The sequence below is a fragment of the Geospiza fortis genome, unplaced genomic scaffold (assembly GCF_000277835.1).
Source record: "Geospiza fortis unplaced genomic scaffold, GeoFor_1.0 scaffold636, whole genome shotgun sequence".
Classification (NCBI taxonomy): Eukaryota; Metazoa; Chordata; class Aves; order Passeriformes; family Thraupidae; genus Geospiza; species Geospiza fortis.
This window is the reverse complement of record NW_005054435.1, coordinates 503,649-516,776: the sequence shown is the minus strand read 5'-3', so window position 1 is coordinate 516,776 and position 13,128 is coordinate 503,649.

The window sequence follows — 13,128 nt, the reverse complement described above, 5'->3', positions numbered from 1 at the left end:
CCAAGGGAAATAGGGAGAGTTGTGAGTTAATTATCCCTCCACTGTGCTGCATGCTGTAACACTGGAGAAAAAGATGATTTTTCTTTTTTTTCTGCATGTGATTGACCAATATTGTGGTGATACAGAGAGGATATGTGACTATAAAAACAAAACAAAAATCCCCAGGAAGCCAAAGAGTGACACTGGGGTGTGTCATGTTGAAATGCCACCAGTAGAGATAACTCATTATTAATGTCCCACACACAACAAGGGAGCCTTTGGGGAACATTTTTCTGTGCGGCTGTGCCATTTTTCTCTGACTTGCAAAAAAGCTGCATTCACACTGAAGCTCATTCAGAGAAATGAACATGGCAGATCAGGGGAATGGATTTCAAAGCAAAATCCATGAGTTTTAGGTGGATTGGTTTATTTTTCTGATGTGAGATTTGTTAGGGTATTGATCTTCAAAAGTGTGATTTCTGTGGTTAGAGTAATATCCTTGGTGGGCTTTCATACAGCTGGCAAGTATGATTCACTAAAAGTTTGTATTTTAGAGATTTTTTTTTTTGCAGGAAAAGTAATTTTTTCCACAAGACTCTGAAAGAAATTTATAATGTATATAAATGGAGTTTATTAAGGCTTTGGCAGATCATGACCCACGTTAATTTGTAAAACTCAGCATCTCATAGCAAGTAGTCAAGTTTAGTGTTCTTGGGTTCAGGTAATGTGGACACAATTCTGTGATCCTGACCTCAAGGAGCTTAATTTCTAGGACAAGAACATGTTTTTTCCAGTAGCTGTGGGACAAAAGCTTGTATATTGATCAGACCAGCTGCTTTCTGATTGAAGTATGAGACTAACTCACATGTCTGAAGTGGGTAGTAAATATAAAAATATCTCAAAATCTGCATGAGCTAAACAGACATTTGCAAATAATGCCATTTATACGTTCCTAAAGCCTCCAAAGAGGAAGGATTATTGGTCAGCCTACTAAATTTCCAAGAAAAGTAGGTGATGTGAGTTAACCCTCCAGTACACTGCACACATTTTGGCACTGAAGAGAGTACCACATGGAACAGTGTTTCATCTTTTTATTTGCTGATGAGAAATCAAAATCACTAGGGGAAAGCACTGAAAACTCAAAAGCACCAGGAAATCCCTGCACTTGGGTTATGTCTTTTTTTCCCAATTGTAGGCTATTATGCCACTTTAAATAAACATGGTAATCTAGCAGACTAGTATTAAGATAAATGTTTTGTGGCCTCAGCTAAGTCCATTTCCTGCACTCATTTCTCAGTGTGCAGCTGAGAATGGCAATAGCTAGAGCACCTGGGAGGGATCTGGACAGACACTGATAAAGTACTTGGTAAAATGAAGTAGCTGATCACACCCATGGGTGGTCCTTTGCAATGTTTTATTTACAGAAATCTCTGACATTATTTGCAACAAAAGCATTCTTCTGACTGGAGGCTGTTCTGGTTGTTCTGAAGTGTTCTGTGTCAGTTAATAGGCTTATGTCCTGAAGAGGGAGATTGAAAGTGCTGGGGTTAAAATCCACTGATCTAAGAGATGATGCACTTTTCCTGACTGTAGCACAGGATATTTGTCATTTAGAAAGGTGACTGATTGCTAACCTGGTTATGTCACCGGAACAAAGGAGTTAAAAAGGGACCACTCAGCTGGGTGCGTTTATTCCTGAGTGTATCCACTTGCTATGTTGGGAGACTAAGGGATAATGCATGGTAGGGCTTTGGACACTGGGGATATCCATGAGATTGAAAGGCCAGGTATTCAGTAAGTTTTCCTTGGGACAGGAAGAAACAAGGCAGGTCTGGCTGTGCAGAGTTGTTTGCAGGCTGAAGAGAGTTCAAGTTTAGCAGAAGGTGTTAGATCACTCTAACGATTCTAAAAAGTTTCCAGACAGTGACAGGAGACTTGACAGCAGAATACCAGAAACAGCAATCCAGATGAAACAGCCCTGGAGTCCCCTTTTTTTAACTTTCTCTTCAATATCTATGTTTTTTCCAGTGAAACTTTTGTAATGGTGAGGTGCAGTAGACAATGATCCCTCTGTGGCAATATTTCTCCTAGATCTTGAAGGAATACTAATTTGGCTTCCATAGTTTATTTACTGGCATTGCCTGTGCTGGCTGTAGGAAGACCGTAACAGTGTAGTACTGTGAGTAATGATGCACATGGGGGCTGGATGAGCTCCCAGCAGATCATCTGAAGGCTGATGCCATGCTGCAGGAAACTTAAGAGAAGCCCTTCAAATCATCAGGTACTTTTTCCCCTCTCAGGACTTGCTGCTGCAGAGTTTCAAGGCTCCTTTTGAGTGGCTTATCATCCCTCTTTGTGTCCTGTGGGAGACAAGAGCTGCTGGATGTAGCTGGTCATTACAGGATTCCTCACAGGTGTCTCACTAGAATAACATAAGAGATGCCATTGAAAAAAAGATGGATTTCAGAATTACACATATACAGTGGATGATAAATGCAGGTGACAACAAAGAAACATCAATAAGAACTTGGTGTAAGAAAGCTACTACACTGACTCTGTCTCCTTCAGTAAAAATGAGTGTGGTCCATTGATTTTGATTATTCCAGCAAAGCACAGGGTCTTGCTTATCACATTTTCAGTTTCATTTAAACTTGCTGAAAGGTTTATTGGAACCTTGAACTCCACATCAAAACAAAACCTTTGACAACTTCAAAACTTTATGAGGATTTTTTCCCCTGCATTCACTCATTCCTGTTCAAATCCATTTCTTCCATCAGCTGAGGACATTGGCAGATGAATTGGTATCCCTGAGCTAATATTCATTCTGGTGGGACCCCAAACTAAGAGAGACCTTGATGGGTGTTCCCCTCCAGCAGCGACCTGTGGTTCTTGGCAGCCCTGGGAAGGAAAGGGGCGACACCAGCCAGAGGAAGGGTTTCTGTTTTCAGTGCACCAGCCAGATTTTGGGTGCTGCTGCCAAGAATGCAGATTTTATTAGTGCTGCAAAAAGAAACTCTGTTCAGGGGTCTTTATTTTCAATTCCAGTTTAATTCATGTTAATACTGCAAAGCATATTCTCCATTACCCTAATGCCATTTCACAGCCCCAGGGAGAGTTGCCCTCGTGTTACAGAGTGGAAATGGGTTCAAGGTCTTTAGGGAGTTGGAGTTATTATACCAGATCTAAAGCATAAATGGGCAAATTATGTTGGTAGGGGAGAGATGGGGTAGGGAGAGGAAAGGCCTGGGATATGTGAATTGGTTTCAGTAAGAACCAGTGTGAAATTTCATCCACTTCTCAAGAAGACACCAGCCTTTTCAAAATCTCCCTCAATTTTCCAGGCTTAAAGTAAATAGGTAAATAGCTCATGCTCCCACTTGCTGACTTCCAATGGAACCCAGAACCAGGATACAAAAGAGACACAGAAAATCATTTAATGGCTTGAAAGGAAATAGTTTACAAATGGATGAGGATGAGGTAGGATTGGTTCTTAAGAATTGCCCATTTGGTTTGTGTAGCAGAGGATTGCAGCAGAACAATTTTGTTCACCTATTTCTATGTTCAGTATATACACCGAGCAGGCTGTGCCAGGTGCCTGAGTGAAGAAATACTTAATTACTGAAACTTTCATTTACCTTAGCTCTAAACCCTCATTTTGTTACTTCCTTTAATTACCCAAGCCAAATAAACACTGAGGAGTGTGTCTCACATTAATTTAGGCCCAGGCTCAGCAAGGTAATTTAATTAAGCACCAGTGTAATTCACAGCACATTAGAAGTCCCACTGAAACCCACTTCTGCCGTTTTGCAGTTGTTTCGAAGCTGGTTTTACTTCTTGACGCTCCAGGACAAGCCAAGCTTTTTTTTTTTTTTAATTTCAGCTCAAGTTATGAGCAGGGGAGAAAGGCAATTTGAGGTTAAGTGGAGAAAAATTTTACAGACTACTTGGGGAAAAGCTGAATTTTAAGTAGAAATGAATGTAGGGGATCTGAAGCACGTGTGGGCTGGGTGTTTGTCAAGCTGCAGGTGGGGGTCCTTGCTGTGTACCCAGTTCCCAAGGTGCTGCTAGGGTGAGTCTGCCCAGGAGGGGACAGGAGGCCACTGTTTGTTAGATACCCTGGGGCTGGGCTCTGTTGTGCCCATCACCAGGAGTGCCATGGTAAAAACTCTGTTGGATGCTGGCAGAAACCAGATCTGCACTTGATTGCTCACTTTGCTTGTCTGGGTAGCTCAGAGTGTGCTGGGGGAGCTCTTTGCTGCTGCTGAAGCTATGGAAGAGGAATTGCCTGGATAAATTTCTGTTGAAAAGTTCTAAAGAAACCCTCACCTTGGCATTAGCTGGGTTGAAATACTTTTAAGATCCAGCTTGCTCAGAGTGTGGTCCTGGTCATGTTGGTATGAATAACTCCATTATGTAAAAAAATTACGACTGCATAAATTGGAAGAAACTTGGATCCTGTGCCATTCTTTCAAGAAATTGTGAATGCAGTTGGGGAATTGACAAATATCTGGAGTGTTAATTGAAAACAGCAGACAAAATTTTGTATTTCTTGTTATGGCTACCACAGTGTTACAACTCACTTTCTTTTAGCTTTAAATAATTATCTAGATAATTACCCATCTTGTTTTAAACCCATTAAGACCATGCTATAAAAATTAGAGAGAGTTTTATATAAAATGTAGGGAAACTTAGCCCATGCAAGTTGTAGTTGAGGAAAATACCTTAAACAACTTTCTGGAAGTTTTGAAACATTTTGACAGAACTTCGGATGTAACGATAAAGAAAATGCTGAAAGATTAGTATTTTAAACCAAATGTTTTTTTGTGTAAAACAAGAAGAATTAATCATCATGTTGAAGGGGAGTTGTTGTAACAAAGAAGCAATTTATCAAATGCAAATGCAGCGTTATGAATAGACTCCAAAAAGCTCTTAGCTTCTTGTCCAGAGCTGCTTTCCCACAAAGTTACCATTAAGTCACTGACAGAGTTGCTGGGAAACAGAGATACTTGCACGTAGAAAATTTGTTTGGAAAATGTTTCTATTTTTGGATTTATCAACACATAATTCTGAAAAAGACTTTTCTCTTTCTCTCCATACCCAGTCCCTCTTCTTAAAATTTCTAGTGGGAATGCTGCTGCCTCAAATGAATAGTGGGGCTTGGAAGCATTTTAACTTTGTACAAAGTTGTTATTTAAAAAATTAAATAAATAATTATTTTAAAATAGCACTGCTGTCCTTTCAAGCACTTTGCAGTTCCTACCACTTATTTTAACTGAATTGTTTGTTTACTTTGCAGCACATCTTCTGTGCGATCTGGTCAGTCTGTGGAAACTGCCAGGTTACTTAATCTGCTGTTACTGTTTCTTTATCTGCTCCAAGGGAAGTGTTTCTGAGTCAGTGAAGGGAACCCAGCACATTTTCCAGCTTCCAGGAGGAAAGGCTCAGGAGAAAGACAGGCAAACCACTGATGAGCCAGTAACAGTAAACAGAAAGGAGGAAGAGCCAAGTGGAGCAGCTTGGAAGGAAGGCCCAGGTGGACGCGGGAGGAAGAGCTGAGCACTCTCACTCTGGCAGTGGGGTAAGAAAACTTAGAGCAAGCCCACACAGCAAGATCATGATGAACTTCTCAGAAATTAGCCAAAATGTATTGCACAAATTTATAATCCCTGCTACACTGAAAGTCACAGCAGGGGTGCTTGTTTCAGTCTTGTCTCTGACACTCCTGCTCTTCAGAGGGCTTAATGCTGTCCAGGGGCTGGGGGTGTGAAGGAAACCCTTCCTTCCTCCCAGCTGCTCCTCACGTGTCCCAGGACTGCCACAAAGGGGATTGAGGTTAGGGTTCTGCTCCTCAACACAAGCAGCCCTAAGTCTTCTCTAGTAGGCCCCTCATTGTCCTTGTCCCTGTTCTCCAGGATTTTTGTGTTCTGCCCACGTCCTCCTGGGATGGTGGTGCCCACAGCTGAGCCCTCCGCTTCCCCCCAGCGAGCTGAGAGCGAGTGTTGCTCCATGTGTTCTACAGATGACACTTGGTTATTCTTCCCACAATGGTTTTCCATTTTTCCCAGCAGCATGATGATGTTGACTCATATCTGTGATTTAATGTATTATAGCTCAGTAGTGAAATGGTAGAAGATTTGTGGATTTGATTTTTTTTTTGCCTTTCTGACTGCTTTAATAAAAAGAAAAAGATGGTGCTATAGGATCACTGGTAGACTTAGTTTATTTAATTTATTGGTGTTCTCAATGCTCAGGTTGAAAAGCCACTTTCACAAAAGTACCTGCTGACATCATGAATGTCACTAAGACTGGGCTATCAGAAGAGCTGTACATCCCCTTTTAATCAGTGTCAGCTGAGAGGGTTGTGCTTGACTTTAGGTTTGGTTGTCTTCACAAAATAATTTTAATCATTTTTTTAATTGGTTCTGAAGTCAGAGTTTGAAAGTGAAGCTAAAAATCTACTCCTTATTTCTCTTTTGTTTCGTTGCTGTCCCCTTGCTGTCTGTGTCAACAGCAATCTGAACTTGTTTTCAGCCCAAATACTATCTCTGTATTCAAGCCTTCTTCCTCCTGTCAATAAATCCATGTTGATGGAAGGGCTCAGTTTTGTTATTCGTGCTTAAAATTGTGTTTTACCTTGCAGGTCTATGCTGGAGGCGTTATGTCATGAGAAATATCAGAGATAAGAAGTCCTGAAAAACAATAATTTATGTGCAAGCTGACAAGTTTCAACAGCATGGACAGATATGAAAAGGTTATGAGGGTTTTTTGGGGGCTGTTTGTTGTTGTGTTGTCTTGGGGTTTGGGGTTGTTATTTTTTTAAATTTTAAACATTATTTGGAAACAGATGGGTGCTTAACCTCTTAAGACCAAACATGTTAGTGTGAACTAGTAAACTTGTCTGTTTCTTGCCCATTCCATGACTACAAGCCAAAAATATTTTGACATCACTAGTTAAAGTTTGATAAAAGGTTTCTATTGGCATAGAAACACCCAAGATGTTTGCCATGTTGGCTGCCTTTCAGTCCATCCCTCTGAATATTGCAGTGCTTTCCAGGCAGACATTTGAGACCATTTCATGAATGCTTACAGCAACCTGTCAAAATTTCCTGCCACTGTATGGGCATTGGCTCCATAAATCCCAGAGTATTGATTGCTGGGGCTGTCATTTTCTTCTTAGAACATTTAATACTCAGACTGTATCTTCTGCACACATTCAAGTGAGAAAAGAAAAGAAAGAAAAAAGAAGGGAAAAAAAGAAAAGAAAGTCTTGCAATAGTTCATTTTCAGCTGGTGTTTTGTGTTTGTGGATGTTGCAGCAGCTGTGGACTCTGCAAAGGGAAGTGACTCTTGATTTAGTCTGGGACATGATTTTCCTCTTCTCCCACTGCTTCCTGAGCTCAGCATGTCCCAGTGTTGCTTGGGAGAGATACAGAGTCAGCTGGCTGCTTTTCCAGGCAGTATTATTGTCTTCCTGCCTCTCCCTGCAGACAGCAACTTCTGTGTGATAAGGCAAAGTTTTCAGCTCTGAACATTCATCAAAACACACCATTCCTCTAGTAAGAGCATTAAACTGAGATCTCTGATGCATGGCCAATTTGTCTCCTGCACAATGTTCCTCTCAGTTTGCAGCTTTAATGCAGCAGGGTTGGAAATAATCAGGCTTTGAACCTGGACCGTGTTGAGCACACAGAGCAGGAAGCAGAAGGTTTGACAATTGCATCATTATCTGTGCCATGCAGGCAGAGCAGCCCACCAGAGAGCTCTGTATCACAAATGTAGTGGTGGAAATGGGAGTCAGTCGTCTCTCTCCCCATCCAGAATTCTGGGCAGTGGACTGGACAGCAGCATGAATGTTCACAGCTGCATTGTTCAGCTTCTGAGTTTCTTGGTTTTCTATTTTTAGTTTTCTTTTGTATTTTTTTTGCCTTTGTGACTTACCCCTCCCTCTTCTCTACAGCATCCTTGAGGCTGATGTGCTGCTGGTAGAACCAGACACTCATATTCATCCCAAATCTCTTTTGCTTTTTTGCCAGCTCTACTTCCCAATTCAAACTGGCCAGGGGAGCAGTAATTCTAACTGGGCCAAGCTGCATGTTAGGAAGTGAGAACAGGAGACTGTGAGCTCTTACCAGCAACAAGAAAAGGCTGCAGACAGCTTAGCAGCCATCAGGACTGGAGATGGATGGGGGCAGAATGCTGTGAGTGCTGCTGGTTCCTTCAGAATTCCACTGAAATGGGTATTTCTGACTTAAGGGGAAAAACCCTCCCCATAAAGAATAGGGTGGGTTTAGTTCTTAGGACATTTAATGGTGTACTGGCACATAGTAACTGCACTATAAATATAGTCTGAAAAAATATGAGCTTAGTTTGGAAGCTGCTCTCAGCTAAATTATGGGGTTTTGATCCTGACCTAAACTGATCCCACATGTTCCTGTATTCTCCCAATGTTTGACTGCACAGTAAATCAACTGTAATTTTTGCTTTTTATTGCAAAGAATGAACAGAAGAGATTGAAAATTATATTACTTACTTTGGCATATGTTTATCACGTGGTTCGGGATTGTTTCATATCTTTTTGGGTTTAAGATTTAAATAAAGTTTAAAACAGGTACAGAGGATCAAAACCTGTTAACTGGTATTAGCTCAGAAACAGCAGCCTGAGGTTCACCAGAGTGCTCATTTCACAAACATTCAGTTCCTCTACAGAGGCACTCTTCTTCATTCTTCTCTTCTACAAAGAAGAATGCCCTGATTTTACAAGTATTGCTGTGCTCTGCTCACATATACTGTGTGAAGAAAAGTACCACAGCAGGGAGCAGTCAAGGAGGAGGAAATGGTACAGCCATTGTACCCCTGGATTGTGGTGCTTCTTCTTTGTAAAATGAGCATGTTCAGTATTTATTATTTTACCTCTCCTAAGGCCTTCTCTTCCCTCTTCTTCACTCCTCCTTGTACCCACTTCAGGGGTGATGCCATAAACAAGTGTCTGCTCAGCAGCATGGAGCTTAGCCTGCCCACTTCAACTTTAAAACTCTTTGCCTTTCTGTTCACAAACACTTTTTTGTCATCTGATCCCTGCCCGCCAGCCTCTTTTATTTTTAAGATATTTCATACCGTTTGTTGTTGTACCTTGTAACTTCTTCCTATTCTTCAGCTACCTTTTCCAATTTCTTCCTTTTTTTGTTTTAACTTAAGAGTTGGTATTTAGAATTCTTTTCTAGTACTATTGAAATATGGCTAAACTTGTCTTCTTGAACTTGGCTTTCCTAATGGACTGACTTTTCCCTCTGAAACATTAGTCTTGCAGCATGATTTTTGTGAGCTGGCTGCCCACACAACTCTGCTGCCATGTGGGCTGTAGAGTCAGCTTGTCTGAAGCCTTCCTCAGTAATTACCAGGTAATAAAAGTTAACTGCCCCATAAAACCACATGGATGAACCATGCTATTGCTGGCTTGCCCTACTCAGCCATCCTCTTCCTGTGTGCTGGATCTTTTGGGCAGGGGAAAGGACTATCCAGGGTCCCTTGTGGCTCTCTGCTCTGTGTTTCTGCTAACTGTTGACCTGGCTACGGGCTGCAATGACAATTCTCAGAAGCACATCTCAAACTACAAGCCTGAAGCAGTGAATCTAAGTTCCTATTTTATTTGTCAAGAGGGGGAAGAAAAGAAGTTAAGGCACTCCAAAGTTATCCTCCAACACTTAACTGTTTTCTAGACACCTTGAGAAATGCTTCAGAGTAATTCTTCAAAGCTTATCTATTGCAGCACTAAATTAGCTGCTGCAGAGTGAAGGTGTCTAACACGGACTCAAAAAGAGGTCAGCTTTGCAACTTGCCTGAATTGGCCATGACTCAAACTGGCAGTACTAGTCTTAATTTTGTAGTTCAGTAGATGTGTATAACAGCTTTATGGAGAATTGGAAATGTCAGGTTTCTGCCAACCTGCTAACAGGATTTATATCGCTCTTGTAACTCGTAATTTTTACTGCTGGGGCTCTGATATCTTCTTTTATCATTGTGTCTTCTGCCTCAATTTTTACTTCATGATGAGATAACAATCCCATTTGGGGTTTGGGTTTTTTATTTTCTTTTTGCTTTTGTTATAACTAAGTAACTGAGTTTTCAGACTTCTTCAGGGCTTGCAAGTATGCCTGTGCAGAGCTCCTGGGAGAATTGTAAAGGAGTTTAAAAATTATACAGAAGGCTGTTAAAATACAGGGTGGCAGCTTGGAACGGGGGTGTTTCTGAGTTGTAGAGCATCCAGAAACAGCCAGAATATCTCAGGGTATCGTTTAATCTATGCTTCTGCCTCAAAGAAGAATCTTTACACTAATATTCCTAACAGAGGCTTATCTAAATTGTCCTTACATAATGACAGCCCTTCTGCTTCATTAGGCACCCTTAACCTTAACCCTTGGAAAGCTTTTCTTAATCTTGAGTCTTAGTATTCCAGGATCACAGAAATAACCTGTTTGGGATAGTGCCAAAAGAATTCAGCTTCTCTTCTGCTTGCTGCACTGATTTTCCAGAAGTGGAAGTAAAGTATGAAAGGTACTCTCAGAACAAAGTGGGTATTTTCAATTCTTTTTGTCAGATTGATTCTTTTTGTCATTAACATTGCTGGGAATGCCTGCAAACATTTCAGGGCCTCCCCTTTGCGAGAGGGATCACAGCTGAGTGTTTCCTGCACTGAAATCAAAATCCTGAGCTTTCTGCAAGGGCTGCACATGGCCGCGCTGCTTTTAGTTGAAAACCAGGGGCTGAGAGCTAGGAAAGGGAGCTGAGAAAGGGGAAGCACTTGAGAAGGCCTTGAGTAATAGCATCCCTAAATGACAGTGGCTGTTTTATGGTTTTTATAAGAAACACTGTAGTGTTTCTCGTACGTAAAAATAGACAAGATGTGGTTGCAATTAATGGAGAGCTCTTTGTTGGAGCTGTTGACTGTAGCGAAGAACCCAAGGGTTTGTTACACTCCTCAGTTGTAAAACTAACTAAATACATCTAGGGCTGCCTTGTGTCACTCCATGGCATCTTTCAAAGCTGTAATTAGCAGATATCTAATGAGTTGTGGCTATAGCATGTGGATCAGATGACTCAAATATTTACTTTAGGCCTCTGATTCTCTGTCTCTACACAAGGGAGAATAACTTAGGTGTAGTGTCTAGAGACTCATTTTTCTTGGGTTGTCTTGCCTAGAAACTTCGTTTCTTCCTCATGATCTGTCAAACAGAGTCCTCTCCAGTTTCCTCAGTGGCAAGGTACATCTAAAATGTTTACTGGTGAGTCCTTGTTTCATGAAGAAATTTTTTTCATGAAGACTTCATCAAAACTATATTTTTACTTGATTTTTTAGCAAGATTGTCCTGTTCTTTCCCAGTGCAGCTTTTGAACACAAGAAACAAATCAAGCCAGGGTACATTTTTAGCCAGGGAAGGTAAGGAGCATCTACAGCCATTCTTCGACTGTTGTCTGCTTGAACAAAGGTTGTTAACACCTCATAGTGTCCAGGAAGAAGTTGTTTTCAGAAAAAGAGTTTGTGTGTCAGTTCAAACTACCTTGTTTGAAGCCTTCTCATTTTTTTCAGCCCACAGGCATTTCTTCTGTGTTCTTTCCTTAGCCCATTTGAAAACTTTGAATATAAGCTTTGACAGTAATTTCTTATTGACTGTGCTTGAGTTGACCTTGGTTCAGAAATTTCCCAATTGCTCCCTCTGCTTAGCCATTCCACCATAAAGGATAAAGATTCAGATGAACCAAATATTGAGTTAAAACAAAGATATATCTCTGTTAGCTGTTTTTCTAACAGTTGTATTTTTTCCTGAAGACTGTTCAAAGCCATTCTTTAAGAAATAACTGTCTGAGTGCAGCAGTGAGAACAGCACTACACCTAGATCCATACCTGCAAATAGTGTGTTGTGGGCAACTCCTGAAATGGGTTTGTTCCTGCAGTCAGCACTTTTCTAGGCATCTCTCCCAGGAGACCTGAACTGAATGTTCAACAAGTTTTTAATAAAGAAAGAAAAAAAGCATGGGGGAGGTTAGCATGTGCTGTAGAAGCGTCTGTTTTATAACAGTCATGGTTGTCACAATAAACATGATTGATGTGCTCTTCGTCACCAGCCACTCTCTTAATTCTTTAGATGGTGGCAGAGATGAATAGGGAGCGAGCTTCATCCTTCTGGAAAGCTGTGAATTTAAGCAGTGCCAATCTCATGGTTACAGGCAGTTGACTGAATCCCATGGGAGGTGCAGTCAGGCCAGCAGTGCTTTTCCTAACAGGGATTTTTCATGTGCTGGTCTGGTTTGCCCCTCAGCCCAGTCGTGTTTCTCTCAGTGATGAAAACAAAGTACTTTTTCCTTTATCAAATTGGTTGTAATCTGTGGGCACTGAGTAATTGGTATGAGTTATGCAATTTATGGAAGATAGGCGTTACTTTGGCTCCAAAATACAAAAGTTTGTAGTTACATCTCTGTCTATGACAATGGTTTGTCATATAGTCTGAAGGTATGGGGGTTCTTTGTGTTTTGTTAACCACACATAAAGCTGTAAAACTAACTTCTGTGACTGGTAGGAGCACAGTTTCCATGAGCCATTAAGTAGGTAAATAATTTTTGGTAATGAGATGGCCTAGCTTGTGTGTCAGTCAGGCAGATCTTATTCTTCTGCTGGCTGCGTTCAGACGTATTTAATGGACTGAACTAAAGGAAAATGCCTCCTAGCAAAGATCTTCTTGCTTGAAAGCTATTTGTAATTCTTACTATGAAAGCTTCCCCAAAGTGAACTTTTTAGGATCTGTTTAATGAGAAAATCCAGAACTAAAACAGGTAATGAGAGTCATCTAATTACTTCAAGCTATAAGGAAAGTAATTCCTGACTTAATGATTTAGGCTATCAGCCTGTGATCTAGAGCTGAGGGTCTGAACTGCACAGTGTGGTCTGCATCTGGGAACACAAAGGTACAAATTGCCTGAGCATCCCTACTCCACCAGAACTCACAGCCTCCAAAGGAAATGGGTATGGTCAGGCAGAGACTGGAAATAGTGAGCTGGGAGATGCATGGCATGGCCAGACACTTTTCATTAGAGTCTCCTACCTCTTGGTGAAGCCCCTTAGCAAAAATATTTTTAATATTCCATCCTTTTCTTCCA